This window comes from Neopsephotus bourkii, unplaced genomic scaffold (assembly GCF_033783945.1).
Source record: "Neopsephotus bourkii isolate Nb327-2 ecotype Australia unplaced genomic scaffold, CSIRO-AGI_Nbou_v1 NB_1154, whole genome shotgun sequence".
NCBI classification, from domain to species: domain Eukaryota; kingdom Metazoa; phylum Chordata; class Aves; order Psittaciformes; family Psittacidae; genus Neopsephotus; species Neopsephotus bourkii.
The window spans coordinates 4,696,175-4,712,645 of NW_026901640.1; the positions used below are offsets into that span (position 1 = coordinate 4,696,175).

The window sequence follows — 16,471 nt, forward strand, 5'->3', positions numbered from 1 at the left end:
CACATGGGCATTTCTGTTTATTTTTTTGGGGGACATATCCCCCCTTGCATGAGCTTTCTGGATGTCAAGTAGGGAAGAGTGTAAGTGCGCATCCATCTCCACAACACGTTCTGACCCTGGTTAAGCCACAAGTATTTGGACTCTTGGATAGGAGCAAGCAGGTTTTTGTGGGTGTAATCGCGTTTGTCTATAGCTTTAGTTTGTTTGAGATAATGTGATTAAAAGGAGTTCTTGGTTTGTTTTAATTTTTATTTTCCTTTTTTAACTCCTTGTAGGTCATCTTTCATGATGAGCTCCACTAGAGTGGACTATTTTGCAAAACTGAATCTTTTTTAGCATTTGCAGATGAGCTGGAATTAAAATCTTGGTGTTTGAGGCAGCAGGAAAGGAGATGGATTGGTGCCAAACCTATGCCTACATCTGATGTTTGCAGCCAGCCCCAATCTCTCTAATAGAATGAAATGAAAGCTTGGATTCAAGCAAATGGTAGGGCTGGAGATGCAAATCTGCCCGTGTTATTGCATCCAAGACTTGCTTTCAGGATGTGCAATACCCATACTGAGGTTTGAAAGAGGTGGAGACTGCCCCTTTCTACCCATTATCATTGCCTTCATCCATCTCTTCCTTGCTGTGGCAGAGAAAGGAAGAGCAGCAGCAACAGGCTAGGCTGCAGTACCTGTTTGGCTTGCTCGTTTCCCAAATAACCCATCGATTGATTACTCAGTTGCCTGCATTGGCAGGTATAGTAAAGACTGTGCACAGTGATCATAAATTCTGGAGCAGAGCTTGCTCAGCAGTGATTTAATCTGGATCTTTAGTTCTGAAATGCACTAATTAAACTTCAGGATAAAGCATCCAGTGCAAAAGCAAGATGAATAAAAAGTAAAAATAAAAGTTTCTCCTGGAATAATTAACCATCATTAAAACATGAAAATCCAGGCTAGGGAGCAATTGTACGCCTTCCACAAAGTGTTTCGTCAGAAATAATGGGAGGAAATTAAGCAGTATAAAAAAGTGGGCTGAAAGTTGAAAAACTTATCCCACTCATGAGACCTATTAGACTGTGAAGTGTTACTGAACCCTCCCCCTGGAGTGGGTGAATGTGTATTTCTCAGGACATTTAAAATTGCACTGATTAGAAACCCCCTCCCTGACACTGTGTGAGATAGTTGCAGACTCTCCTCTCTTCTGTGGCCTTACAGATCCATCTGAGTTTTAATTACAGTGGGTCACCCCTAACCAAGCAAAACTGTAATTTCAATAGAAGACTTTTATCTCTAAGTTTGACCCTACAGGCCTTACGTCTAGGTATTATGAGGGATATTTTTAAGACACTAGCCTCTTCTATATCACACACTGGGTCACCCTGCCTCCCTTTGGATGATGTGTTTATTGCTGCTATATTTACCATGTGCTCACCTGATGCTTTGGCTACTGCTTTCCTTAGTCTCAAAAAAGGCACCTGAAATAAAACTGAGATCCACACAGCTGTGGGTTTGCTGAGCATCTTTCTGTGAGCTGGGTGGTACCCACATGTAATCAGTGTGACTGGTGAACAACAGCTTGGTAGCCTATTACATCAAGCGATAAACCACTTGTTATTAGAGTGACAGCTCAGTGCTGACAGTGACAACTAGCACCGGTCCCCAACAGGCAGCCAGGCAGGTCTCTGACAGCAACCTGCCTGCCTGGCATAATTTCTCAGTGCATTACTTTGTCACCTTAGTATTATATTGTCTCTCACTGTATCATTTTCAGGAGCCTGATGCAGCAGTCTGTGTGCTGATTACTGAGGTGGTCTCACAGAAAGCACGCCCTCCATCACCACTCCCCTGGCCACCCCACCAGGGACATCTTATAACAGGGTTTGCCATGATCAGCTCTGTAGTTTAACAGTGAACAAGAGGAAAGGGCCACTGGCTGTTCTTATTTATGCAGACGCAAGCTTGGAGATATTCTGGATGTATTTAGGAATTAGTAAGAAATGAGAATCACAGGCTGGTTTGTGTTGGAAGGGACCTTAAAGCTCCTCCAGTTCCAACCCCTATGAGGCTGAAAGGAAGGAAAGGGGAAGGATTTTACATCAGAAAAGTACAACACCGGCAGGATGTGAATTAAACACCTTTGAGCCATAAAATCGATGCTTACTCTGAAGGCTTTGTTCAGTCCTTACATGATTGTGGGAGTGTTGCTGTAGATGCTGGGTGGCTATCCAGGCTGTCTTCCAGATTCAACCAAGGCAATTTTAGTTGAGTGTTTGGTTCCCATTAGAAACTCTCCTATAGTCAACTGTTTTCACTGTGAGAACATCCCTTATGTATTTAGCCTAAGCTGTCTTTATCCAAATTTCACCTCACTGTAAGCACCCAGTCCAGCTTCCCTCAGGTAGGGCTGTTTCAGTGGATTTGCCCGTGCTGGGCAGTGCTTCTGGTGCCTTCAGAGAGGGAGCTGGAAATGCAAGCCAGCTCCACCAAGCTCTGGTGATGACTATGGTCAGGAAAGGTACCTCCCAAGTGCTCTGTGGCAGTAGTTTTAGTTCAGCTGAGAAGCCCAAGAAGATGTTCAGCAAGCCGGGAAGAGTGCACTCCTTCAAGTACTTGCTCTTTGACTATGGAGAAGTCAGGACTCCCCTAGAGCGGCCAGCATCTGTGATTTGGAGCTACTTGTCCTGCTCCTCTGCCCTCCTCAGCATCAAAGAGCAGGTCAGGCAGGGTGGCTGAACTGGGACACCAGGTTCAGGGACGCACACCTCTGTGTGCACAGGAGAGATGTGCAGCCATGGTTTCTTCATTTCTAAAAAAAAACCAGAAAAAAAGACAGCTTAAACACACACACGTGCTTAAAAGAGACCCGGAGAGCATTTAGGCAGCCAGCTTTCTAAGGGGCTTAGCCCCAGATGCGTGATTCTGTGAACATGGACTATTTGTGGTTGGTGGAGTAATTGGGGTTATAGACTAAAAGGGCTGGTGGAGTAACAGGGATTGTGGAGTAACAGGGGTTGTGGAATAATAGTGGTTGTGGTCTTTTCCTGGCAGCTCTGGGAGGGAGGAAAGGTGGGAGGTAGTGGAGGAAGGGGGGAGGGATGCTTGGAGGGATGGATGGATGGATGGATGGATGGATGGATGGGGCAGCTGGTCCCTCTCCCTTGCACTCCGCTTCCCTCGTGGGTTTCGTGGAGGGGTGGAAACGAAGGAAGCACGGAGGTGCCGGCCAGGAAGGGGTTAGCGGGGGCCTGCCGCAAGGTGGGCCGCGGCGGAGGGGGGTGTTCCCCGGGCGGGCGTTGCGCCGCCGCCCTGGCCGGGGCTGCCGGGGGGGAGCGCGGGGCGGCGCGGAGGGGCTCGGCGGGGCCATGGGGGGGCTGAGCCGCAGCGCGCCGCCCCGCGCTCGGCATTAGCCTTCAGCAGTACCTATTTCCACCCCATTTTTAATTTAATTGTATTGTATTTATTTCATTTAATCCCCCCCACCCCCCTCTCGAATGTCTCTTTCTCTGCCTCCTTCCTCCATCCTCCTCTGAATAACTCGGTCAGGAGCGATCTAGAGGAAGGGGGGTGGGGGGTTAGGGGGGGGAAGAGGAGCCGAGCAAACCTGTGGCGGAGGAGCCGGCTGGTGGAGAGGTGAGTGGAGGAGGCGGGGAGAACCCACAGCGAAGCATGGGGAGCATCAGTTGCTCCACGCGGTCCCCGGGTGGGGGGCGACCCGTGCTCCACGGGTGACAGACCTGTTGGCCGCAGAGTGGGCTCCCCCAGCCCCACCGTCTGGCTCAGACGGGCCGGTCCCCAGCGGGGTGCAGCGCAGTTCGGGGATGGCGTTTGGGGTGAGGGGGGAGTCTGCGGGTGTGGATGAGCTTCCCCTCCAGCCATCTCTTGGTACCCCATCCCTCCGTGTGTATGGTTTGTTCACGGGTGGTTTTATTCCCCCCCCCCCCCCTTTTGGTGTTTGGTCCCCACGCATGTTTGTGAAGAGGGGAAAGCAAGTTGCCATGGAGCAGCGTAACATCACTTTTTATTGCCAAAAAAACCCTCTTTTTCTTCATTTCTGGGCTTCTTGCCTTGTCCATACCGTGGGTGATGTAATGAGTGCTCGGTATCTATGCGGTGTCCTGCTCTTGTGGAGTTAGATAAGAGTGAAGATCCCAGGGCAGAGAGAGCATCCTCCGTCTGTTTGAATAAATGGATCTTAATGACTCTGTCAAAATCATACCTGACAGAGGAATCTGGCCCCAGACACCTCCTGATGCCGCTGTCGGCAACCAAAAGGCTCCCAAAGAAAGCCCTGCCTGTCACCCACATGCCTGCTAATAGCTCTAATGTATTCAGCCCAACCTCGTTTTATTTCCGATATAATTTCAATCACTAGATTTAATACATGATTTGCAGTGATTGCCTCCTGATTTCCCCACTTGAGCAGCAAAAGGAATGCATTAAGGAAGGCTGAGCTGCCATGCTTTGCTGGTGTCCTGAGTGTGAGCTGCTTCTCCTGTTACTCACCAGCAGCTCAGACCTTTTCCACCCACCAAGTTTGACTGTTTTCCATGTAGCAGCTGCATCCCCCTTAGTCTACGCTGCACTGTGTCGCGCTGTTCTTGCAAGCTTGTCACGCTGTGCTTGCAAGCTTGTTCTCAGCTCTCGGTGGCTTTTGGAGTGTGCTGAAAGTCATCAGGATACAGACGGGCTCCATCGGGAAATGATAGCAGGACGAGATCAGCTGAGGGAGCTGCTTGCTGAGGTCTGCCCTGGCTGTGGTTGCCTGTAACTCCACTGGAGGAGAGGTGCGCGATCCTGTCTCACTCAATGTGCTTGCTGGACTACAAGAGGATCTCCTCACTGCCTGGGAAATCAGATTTCCCCATTGTTCAGCTGTAAAATAGCTGCACAAGGCCGCGATTGGCAAAGGACTGGATCACCCAGGTGGCTTACATCACGTAGGCAGCTGCCACCGAAATGACACTCTTGATTGAAGGCCAAAAGAACCATATACGTAACTGCCTGTGATTAAGCTCCATATGATGCCTCAGAGCAAGTAAAAAACCCCTCCTTCATCTCATCTTGTTTGTAACGAGACAACCATTGCAGGGATATCATTTGGGTCATGTTGTGGCTTTTGGGGGATTTTTTGTTTTGTTTTGTGTTTGGTTTTTGGTTTTTCTTTGCTTCTGGCTGTAAACTTCCATGATCTGCACCAATCCGCTGTTGCACCCTTGCGTGATGCCCCATGAGAGCCTGGTGCTGTAGGTGTGCTGGTAGCTGGGAACACAAATTTTACCAGGTAAGAGCTCTCAATGCCATTTTTTTAAACAAGGAATATTCCAGCTGGCTTCTTTTGTGGAGGGAAAGGGTCTTTGCATGCGTCCTTTCCCCACTGGCATGAATGTTTGTTGCTGGGAAGGGTTTGATACGGGAAGCTTGATCTTTTCAGTTTTTGGAGTCTTTGTGGATGCTTAACTGTTTCCTCAGAGTCTGCACTGTACCTGTAGATAAATCCCCTCTGCACTGTACCCATACATAAATGCTTTGCCTTGGCTCTGGAGAGGCAGTTTGTGTATCACCAGTCAGAATCCCAGTTGGCCAGTGAGGGATGGGGAAGGTGGTGGAGGGCTCATGGTATTATATGTAGGAGGGCTTGTCCTGCAGGAGCTGGCTTCTGGTGCTGTGCTCTTTGGTGTTGTGTAGACCTTGCCTGTTTCTCACAACACCTTCCCTTAACTTTTCAATGGGGCAGGATCAGGCCCTGGCCCTGGCCTGATCCTACAAACTGATGGAGTTCATCAGTGAACAAACCCACTGTGCATCCATCTCCCTGCTAGTGAATCCCAGGGAGAAACCTAGCTTGCAGAGAGAAAGAATAACATTTAATGTGAAATAGTTTGCCCAGGTGCTAATTTAACCAAAATCCCCATCCTTTCCTGTCTCAGCTATGCAGGGAGAAGGGCCGTACCTTCTCTCTGTACTCACACTCTCCCTGACTCCATTATCATGCAGTTTTTATCCAGTCATAATGTGCTTGAGGATTATGCTGATGCAGTGTGTTCCTATAATATCATAATATATGGGTATGTATAAATACAGATGGATATATAAACAGCGTTTTTGTGGCCACTTGTTCAGGCTTCCCTTCAACAGACTAAATCCCAGTCCAGGTTTGGTACCTGTAAATGGCTGGTCCCATGCATCTCCCACAGCCTCCTTTTCTGTAACTTCCCCTGTAAGTTACAATGCAATGCAAGTCCTCTTGTTTAATTTCTCTTGAAATGGCCTAATTTCTAAGCAAAAATCATTCCTTGACCAGTAGCAAGGTGGTAGTGCTCTGCATGTCTTATCTTCCAGAGTTACTGTAAACTGAACAAAATACCTATTGAGAAGCTACTTATATTAGCAGTACCAACAAACATAATTTTGGTCGATTTGTGCACATATAGCTTTATTGATTCGGCATGAAATATGCCAGGCAATCTATTAAGCAATGTAAAAATGAAACAGGCAGAGCCTTTTCACAATATGCTGGGAATACTGAATGGATCTGGGAGCATTTATTTTAGCCAGGTGGCTTGCTAAGGTAAAGTGAAATGATTTTTGAGTCCTGTAACCAATACCAAGTGAGTTTTATACACCACAGCTAAAGATATATTGGTTAGCTCAGCCGTTAACTGGGGAACTGATAGGCATGGAGAAGCTTTGCAAGACTGGGTAGCCTTTAACTGTATTTTTAACCTATGAGTGTTAAAAGTGTAAGCAAGAAACTAAAGTAAATACTGGGTATTATGCAATAGTACTTGGGCTATCATGAGAAAAGGGCAGTAGAAACAAACTGCTTTATAGGTCTGCTTCTAATTAAACACAGTCTACTTTGATAAAAGCATGAAAATGTGAAAATATTTCTCAGAATAAAGACATTAAGCAAGTGGTAATTAAAGCCACAGTGTGGATTTTGTCTGTTGAACCTAAAGTCATTAGGCAGGACGCAAAATGCATAGAAATTCAGTGGGTGGTTATAAAGATGCCCTCTCATTCCTTGAACTTAACGTCTGCTTGTGGAGGCTTACTGGGCATAATTGTATATACATTTCTACAGCATGATAAAAGAAAACCTTAAACATCTGCACTGTATGCTGTCATTAGGTCTGTTCATAGATGAAGCTTTCAGGCAGCATATACCTCCCTTTTTCATGCATTATCGAGGCATTTAACCTGGATGGAGGTCTTGGATCCACCCTGTTTGTTGCCTGTGGCCATACCCTGGTGTGCTGGCATCTCAGCCAACCTCCTGGGGTGTAGGCATTGCAAAGTGGGGTGTCAAGGCATGGGTGCTGCTGTGTTTGTGTCTGAACCGCCAGCACTGCACTGGTACCTAGCAGCACTGGGGACACGTTGCTGGAGGTGCTGTTTTGGGGCTAAGATGTCCACTTTCCTCACCCTTCTGTATTTCCTTCATCATCCTCTGTGTTTATTGAAGTTCTCCCCTGTGGTGTCTGCAGGAGGGTTTTGGATATTTGTAAATGCAGCAAGGGTCAAAATGTGGCTGCTTTGCCTGCAGGCACTCTGTGTCCTGGGGGATCCCAAGTGCCTGGGGTGGCACAGGTGACATTGTGGTGGGCATGTGTGCTTGCAGAGAGCTGCTGTGTGCAAATAGTGTCCTCAGAATCTTTTTATCCTTGACGCTGGCACGTTAAACAGTAACGTGAGCAACCCGAGAAGCTGGAAGCTTGTTCAGTTGAGGGAACAGCATCCACTGATACTCTGCACAAATTCCAGTTTGGCTTTATTCCTTCCTAACCTCAATTCTCATTGCATTCTATACTCGTTCCTGCCAGGGGCTTGATTCTGCAAAGAGGTCAGTAAGGCAGAGCCTCGCTGAAGTTAATGAGTTGCAGTGAGCTTGTTGCCTGCACCAGGACTGATCCACTTCAATGAGGTTTTCTTCATTCTCCTCTGTTTGCAGGACCATAGCTGTTTGCATAGATACAACCATCAGTTCGAAGGGTTACCCAGTCCTGCAAAGCCTTAGGCAAACAGCTAAGCAAATAGCTCATTGGCTTGGATGAGCACTGCTGGTGCTTGCAACCTGTCTCAGTGAAGGTAACTGGAATTTTGCCATTGCCTCCCATGGCTGCTGCGGCCCCTCCAGGGGAAGTGTGCCCCATAGGCATGTGTTTGAAGACCCAGACAAGTTTGTGCCACCAATTCTCAAGCTTTTCAAAGGGTTTGAGGACATATCCAGAGGCTACCAGAGATGTCACAGTAATGTGTTTTTTTGAGATATATTTATGTATTCATCCTTAAGTACTCTGCTCTGACCCCTTTTAAAAGCTGCACTTTAAGAAAAATGTCCTCTCTACCCTTTTTTCCTGCAAATTGTTGACCTCTGCCGGGGCAGTGATTTCCCTATGGAAAGCTGTCGCATATCAACTATAATGCAAATGAGATTCCAAATAGTTGATCATCCCTGCCAGGTATTAAAGTTGGGAGTAGCCAGCCCAAGAGCAAATCCCAGGAAAAACAAGAAAATGAAGTCTCCATAACTGTTTTCAATTATTCAGTCTCGCTGCTTCTCCTTATGTTTCAAGAAGAAACATGCAAATCTCTCTGGGTCTAACTTGTTTACAGAGTGCTCGTGGGTTTAAAATACAGCCAGCATCAGATTTCTGTTGTACATTCCCTTCAAATAAATACTGAAATAAAAATAAGGATGCTGTAATTTGTGCCACCCCAAGAGCTAAATACTGAGCTCCAGCAGGAAATGATCATTTTGGTTTCTTGGAACAGCTTTACTATAATCTTCCAAAGACCAGTAGCTCACAAAGGAAGAAGTGCAGGCTTTCTTGAGGCAGCTCAGCTCTCTCTGGTAGTACTTGGTTTATTGTGAATTAAGGTCTTGGATGATGAGGTGCTCTAGCATGTGCTCAGATCCTGCTGAGCCCTGGGTGTGCTTCAAAGCTTTGCAACATTGGAGCTCCAGGGCTTACCTTTTGAAGAAGTTCCATTCCTGCTCACTTCTGTGCATGCATAGATGTCACTGCAGGTTTGGGATCTACCTATATAGCTCCTATAAGCATCAATATAGGGTAGTGGTTGGTGTTAAACAGCTGCTCTGTGTGGGCAATGCACCATTTCGTGGATGGCCTGGCCACCTTTGGCAGTAGTGTTACAAGTCCTGTGCATCCTGCCGCTGATGCTTCCAGTTATCTGCATGAAGTGGTGCCATGAACACAACAGTCTCTGAACCCTTTTTCACCATAGCCCGTTCCTGGCTTAATAGCAGTTAACAATAACCAGCCTGGTGGTTCTGAAAACTTCTTGTTGGGGCAGGTCTTCATTAGGGTCAGTTGTCCCTCTCCAGGCAAGTAAACTGGGATTCTGTTTTTAGATTTGGATCCTCTTTTAAAGCTGGGCCATAGTTTCTTTATGAAAATACTTTCTCAAGGAAACTACTAGCCCTGAATGTTGGCAGTGGGAAAATGTTTGTAGTGTATCTTGGTTTGAATCTTGCACTATGATCCACCTTGATTTATATGATTATTCCAGTGTTCAGGTTACCCTCGCCTCTTTAATTTCCTTCTTGCTCATTTATGTGTGTTGATGGCTCCAGTCCTCATAGCTCCTGGGAACTTTCTGTAGGAACCATCAGCTATTGCTTTTAAAAAATAACCTTCACCAGATGTCCAAAAGCCTCCTTTAAAGAAGAGGCCTGGCATAAGTCATATTTACTGGGAGTAATTAACTGTCCTGTTAAAAATCTTAAATGTTTTAGCATTTCATTAATAATACATAATCAACCAACAGGCTATTTGCAGTGTGTTACTTTGCTGTAAAAAAAATTGTCATTATTGATATATTTCATGTTTATAATTACTCATTTGTGACGCACTTGGTCTGTTATGAATAATCCATTGTATATTGTTTTCTTAAATAGGATGCTTGCTCAGTGTGCTGGGGGTGCCAGGAATCTCTGCTAATAACGTCTTCATGTCTGATTTATGCCTGTGAATTGAAGGCAACTGGACATGATTAGATGAACAGAAGCATGCTCAGAAAATTGTCCTCAAGACACTCTCAATAAGCAAGCCCTCAACAGTTGTGAGTGGAGGAGGAAATGGTTGAGCAGAGCAGGGACATGTGTTGAAAATGCATTATAGGGACACAGGGGACACTTCCTCACTGTTTTGACATTCTCTTCATTTCAGCTAACGTGCCTGTGGTACTTTTTTCTTACTGCCAACAAGGACTTTGTTACTCTATGCTCTATCAGTTAGATCGCTATTACCTTCTTGTGTTCATCTACTTGGAAAAAAATGAGCTGGGTGTTCCAGAAGAAATCGAATGGTTTTGTTGGTGTAATTGAGCAGATGCGGGTGATGGTACAAAGCCTCTCTGGCACCACTGACTTGCCATGTGTGTTCAGCTAAAAGTGCTTCATGTTGACTTTGTCCACACCTCCATCTCCTGAGTGATAGGGAAGCCGATTACATGGGTGAGGGCAGGAGAAGTCCCTGCTGCATTCTGGCAAGGCATCCCTGGGGTAGGCACAGGGTGGTCATTTCTCCCCTTGGCAATATTAACTGGGCAGTTTTGGAAAGGGAAAAATGAACTGAAGGTGAGGTGGAAGGTGCCTGGGACAGTGCTGAGGAGCTGGCAGGTCTACCAGGTGCAGGTGGCATCGTCTCGGCATTGATGCTGCTCAGGCCCTTGGGGTGCCTTCACAGACTCCTGGATTTTAGGGCCCTGGAGGAGTGTCAGGGCATCTAATCTGGAGACCAATGTATCACAAGCCATTAGATTTCACCCTGTTAATTCCAATACCAAGCTTGGTAGCTTGCACTCGCTAAAGCATGTCTTCCAGTAAGGCATCTGGTCTTGTCTGGGAGACAGCAAGGTAGTAATTCTGGTAGTTTGTTCCAATGGTTAATGACCTTTGCCATTAAAAATTCTTGCTTTAATTTCTAATTTATATGCTTATAGCCTTCAGCTTCCAGCCACAGAAACCCTTTGCCTGGAGATTTTAGAGCTTTTTAGTAGCCTGCATTGCTTTTCCTCTCATAAAGTTTTGCCATGTCATCAGTCTTTTCTTGGAAGCCCCTGGATGATGCACGCTATGGGTCCTGTTGTCTTATAGAGGAGCTGAACCCATAAGAGGGAACAGTAGGCTGGTGCATGCATGCTGCAGCTTCCCCAGGGATAAAAGCTCCATTTCCAAACTGATCTTTTCATCTTTCCAGATGAATTATTGAAGGGAGAAGAGAGGAAAATTCAGAGATTTCTGTTTTGTTGCTGATTTTTCTGTTAGCTTTTAATATCAGCTCAGAAGCTTTCAAACCAGCTGTGGTTCAGGTGAAGATGGGGAAGTTTTACTAACCCTGGCTAAACTTAACCCCTGAGGCAGCAGTAGCAGAAAGTGGCTCAGTGGCAGAAAGTGGGAGAGGGCAGCAAAAAAGCTAAGGATTGCTGTCTGCAAAAGACAAAGATGAGTTTGGCGGCTAGGAGGAGCTTGGCTGAATGGATGAAATGCTGGTGAGTCTTTATGAATGACTGGTCTCTAGTAATGCAGGTTTAAGCCCATTTGGGAATGGAAAGGGGTCTTTATCCCTTTACAGTGTGATGCGCTTGCCCTGGAGATACAGAGCTATCAAGTCCTTGCAGCCGTCTCCTCCAGGCAGTTTAAGCTGAGGATCAGCTTGGGCCATAGTTAAAAAATAACAAACAACAACTATGGTTTTAAATTGTCCTACCGTGTTCTCACATGTTCAGCTTTCGGAAAAACGTGTATATTTTGTACTTGACCTGGCATCCGCAGCTCTTCCTTTCTGCCACACAGAATTCAAAGGCAGCCATGAAGCATCAGTTGTTTAGCGATGTGATGTCTTTTCAAGTGACCTTCCTCTTTTTCATTTCAAGTTTTCTGGAGAAGGTGGGGAAAAAAGAAAGCACAAAACCATCTGAAGCTCCTATCGCTTTGTAGTCCTCGAACCAGGAAGTCTGTCTCTCATGAAGTGCCTCTGTGGCACTATATCCATTAGGCTTGTCACTCAGATCTTGTTTTCTGTATTTCAGAGGACTTTTTTTCTGTCTTGTATCCTTAAATGCTGAAAATGGTCTAAGGGTTTTAAAACCCTTTCCCCTATAGATTACCATGGGGAACTTTAGTGCTAGTATTCCAACCCAGTATTTACCAACAAGGAGATCTCCTTTTTCTTAGTCATTTTCTGAAACAAGGGATATTTTTTTTGGTTTATACCAATAAATCATGACATACAGCAGGAATGCTGTGTACAGTGTGATAAGGATGAGGGTAGATGTGGGTATGGAGGGTCAGGGCTGAAAGTATTCCTAGTGTCGTTTTAGCTTCTACTTGTATCACCACTAGCAAATACATAGTGAATCTCACATGTGTGTTTGTGCACTGTGTATTAAGGTCTCATGGTTGCAGACCATACATCTTTGCAAAAGGTATTAAATTAATCTGGATGGATTAATGTCCTGAAAAGTCATGTGTGTTAATGCCTTATGATAACCAGCCCTGCTCCCAGAAAGTGAGAGCACTCCTGTTTTCCAGAAGTAAAAGAAAAACTCTTTCAGAGGAAGGTTTAGGGCTCACTTGCACTCACAGCCCAATGACTTTGCATTACAGTCTGAAGAAATTTGGCTTCCAAAAATGGTCCGGTGTGTTTACTGCTCTGCGCAGGCTGCCGAGGCGGGCTGGGAGCAGGGAGGCTCTTGCCTTTCTCTTCCTGCGATAGATATGTTTATATATAGCCCAAATGTGCCTTTCCATGTGTTTTGGGGAATTTGGATTTATTGGTACCAATAGTTGGAAAATACAAATTTCCTCAAAGATTTTCCTCCCTGGAGGATCTATTTTAGGTCTTTCTTTTAAGGCTCCCTATGCACCAGATCTTATTTTTCTCAATCCCAAGGCAGCCTTCCAGGACCCACTTATATTGGTTTTGTAGCTACAGCAAAAGCCATCTGCCTGAGCACACTTTCATTCCTGTGTCTCTCTACACACCAGAATTGAGACTGATTAAACAAAGACTTCTGCGTTTTATTGCAGCAGTTTAAATCTTTACACCTCATTACAGAGCTCTTGATGCTCCCCTTCTTTGCATCCTCCCCATGCCAAAATGAAGCTCTTTGGGCTATCCAGACTTTGCTTTGGGAGCTTGGGCTCATATTGCATTTGAGGTGCCAAGTTTTTGCACAAAGTAAATTGAAAAAAAAAATAAAATTAATCCTTAGAGCTATTTTTAGCAACAGTGAAGGCAGGTGATAAGGGACAAAGTGACTTAGTGCTTCTCCTAGATGAAGGACTTTGCCAAACCTACGTGTCTGCAGCAAAACTCTTGATTTGTAGTTCCTTAACTATATTGGCTACAAACATGGACATGTTTGCCCATGTTGCTCCCATGCCAGAGAGCATGGGCTAACTATGACTCAAGCTGTTACTGTCTCCTTGGGAGGAAGGAAAGGGACTAGTGCATGGACAGCAATGAAAGGAAGTTGTACGAGAATAGCAGGAAAGACTCTTTGGGAAGTTGGTTGTGTCCCCTGACTGATGCATCGTCCCCAGAGAATGCCAGATCCAATGGCCCAGGAATTTCCCAGGTGATATTTAGGTCGTTATTTGCTCTTCCCTTTGGATCCAGCTAGATATTACACAGACTACCTGTAAAGATCATGGCAATCCTTCAGCTCTGGGGAAAAAGATATAACTTTTTCAGAAGCCACTGCTCTTATTTGTTTTGGATGTTATAACATTTCTCTGCCCAGGGAGAAGCAACTTTAACACCATTACTTCATTTGATGAATTTTTAAAGGGTTTTAGAGCAAGCTGGGGGACTTTACAGCTACTGTTCCAGTTTCCCTACCATCTGGTTGCTTCATGGATTTTCTATGTATTCCTGTTGAGTTTTTTAGCCCAGTTTCCTAAGAAAATGAAGCTACTGCTCTTGTACTGCACATGTGTGCTTGTCCACCCATGTATTATGTATTTTTTCCCATGTTTTTCCATGTCATCAGCTTGAGCCTTCTACTCAAACTCAGCCAGATTTATGCAGAGATCTCAATTGTCCTAATGTATTTTCCCATAGGCATCGTTTCTGCCTACACTGTTTGATGCCCATGGGGCAGTAGCTGCAGGGCCAGTCAGCATCCAGGGTGAGGACCAGTTAGACCAAATCACAACCTGCTGGGCAGCAGCCAGGATCCACCCATTACACCTGCATAGAGAAAACACAAGATACTGGCTGGGTGTAACACCCAGGCAGTACCATTGGTGTTGTGTGTTATGTGCCTGAGGCTGTAACACCAGAATCAACTCCTGGACATCATTTTGTGCTGCACGCAGGAGGAAGATTGTCAAGAAATCTTTTCCAAATTGGTAACTACCAAGAGAGATTCAGGATCAATATAAATTGATCCTGATTCCATCTCATTGACCGATATTTAAGTTAAACCTTCCAGTTTAATCGTTGTGTAGATTTTCAATTGGGTCTGAAAGCCCTTTTAAAAGACAGATGACAGGAGCTGGTGGTGAATGCGAAGCGGAGCGAGAGTAGACATGTGAGCATCGTGTAACTGCTTTTTTATCCCTGACATTGCTTACAAACCTCCTCTAAATTTCACAAATGTGGTTGTGCTGAAAGGAAGGAGCAGAGCTGGCAGTGCTGCTGCGCCGGGCGTTACGGGGGATGTAACCTGCTGCTGAGCTTGGCACAGAGACTGAAACCTTGGCAAGGTACTATGGTAACATTTCCATACACATGTTTATGGGTTCTTTGAGGGCTTTTTGGTTAAATGTCAATGTTTTCATCATATTATTCAAGGAGATTTCAGTGCTCCAAAATCCCACTATGCCTTTGAAAAGTGCTTTCAGTTTGTGAGTTGCTCAGAGGAAAATGTGTCTGTCTTGACCGCTCGGTGACGGAGAGCAAAGCTCACTGCTTAGCTGCCTGCCTGGGGGCTTGTTGTGCAGCTCTGCCAAGCAGGGCAAGTGCTGGGGCATCATCCCTATTCCCATCCAGAGGAAGTGAGTGCCCATTGCTTCAAGTTTAACATGATGAAGACACAGAAAGCTGTCACGCCCTGCTCTCCAGCATCTGCGTCTGCTTCTGACCAAGCACTGGGTGTGGGATGGATCCCATTAGCACCAGTGTGAGTTTACTCAGGGTCTCAGCTGACACTGGAAGGAGCAGCCAAAGGCAAGCTTAAGGTTACCGTGTTTCTAATATGGACATTTAGGCTAAATTCAAAATGAGACTGGACTGATCTGACTGTGCTAGGACAGACCTCTTGTTTCCAGACAGGCATTGGGCACCTATGTATTTCCATTAAGATTTTTATGTGTTTCAACACAGGGTGATTTGCAAAACATGGTGCTTTTCCTTGTGAGCTCCTACGTCCCACACCCTTCATTACCCCTTCTGGCCATTTTTTGCCTCTGTGCAGGTTTGGTGTTGACAGCAGGCTCCTGTCTACAGGATGCTGAGTGCTCCCAAAGTGCAGCTGCGCATCCGTGTTTGAACATCTGGTGCTGGAGCTGCTACTGGTCCATTTTTGAGCATCTCTTGTTAAAACTGGAGGCAGACTGAGAGCTGCTGAATTCCTGAATCTCTGCAGGGTTTCTGTTCAACAATATTGCAATTAAAAAAAAAAATACTCTTAGGTGGTAGAATTTAGGATTTCTCACAGTCAGATATCATGGGTCATCACCCCCAGTACTAAAATGTATTACAGGCTCCCAAGTGGGAACGGATTTGAAACACTTTAGCCCTCAGGGAGATGCATTGTCATTTTTTTTAAATGGCTATAGAAACAAAGGCAGGGAAAGTGGCTTCTGAAATGCTTTAGTGCACCTGAATCCATGGCTTGCAGCTACTCCAATGATGGGTGAGCTCCTTTCACCCAGGGCTGCCCCCAGCATCATGGGCTCATTTCATACTGCATTTGCAGTACAAGCTCACCCTGCCTGGGCTGCTGCAGGTGTTAGATTTAAATCTTTTTATTCAATAGGGTTAATCAGCATAATTGCTTTTACACTGGGCATGTGATTATTGGGTGAAAACATGAATCGATTGTTGCCTGAATACTCTGTGATGGGACTGGAAGATAATGAAGAAGGTGCAAAGGGCTGGAAGTGTCTCTCCAGCCCCCTGTTTGTTTGGACTTATTGTGGTACCAAAGATGACATTGCCTATGGGTCTCCCTATGGGCAGGTAAAGTTCCTGTCTTGGTGTAGAGCACTGTCACAGTGAGTAATATATCAGAATGAAATACATTAATCGGCAAGTGCTGGGAAATTACAGCTAGGCTTAATGAAAAAGAAAACCTTGTTTACGATTTCTAATGTGCTGCTGAAGAAACTGGCTCCCAAATAAAAATACTTAAAATTGCGATTAGGATTTATTTACATAATTACTGCAAGAGAAATTCTGGGTACGTGCTAAGCAGCGCAAGAGAAACCTCGTGGCTTTTCTTCTTTG

At 45.5% G+C, this 16,471-nt stretch overlaps 1 protein-coding gene across 3 annotated transcripts in view; it reads left to right on the top strand.

Annotated features, from left to right (window-relative positions):
• Nucleotides 1-16,471, top strand: part of CALN1 (calneuron 1) — a 132,079-nt gene that overhangs the window by 20,496 nt on the left and 95,112 nt on the right. The window contains exon 1 of one of the 3 annotated variants that reach the window (XM_061363649.1): nucleotides 3,300-3,617. The exons of 1 other annotated variant lie outside the window; for it this stretch is intronic. The gene's annotated coding sequence lies outside the window, so the exon portion shown is untranslated. Of the gene's footprint in view, nucleotides 1-3,299; nucleotides 3,618-4,606; nucleotides 5,269-16,471 lie in introns of those variants that run through there. One more of the 3 variants, XM_061363648.1, reaches the window with a different exon arrangement.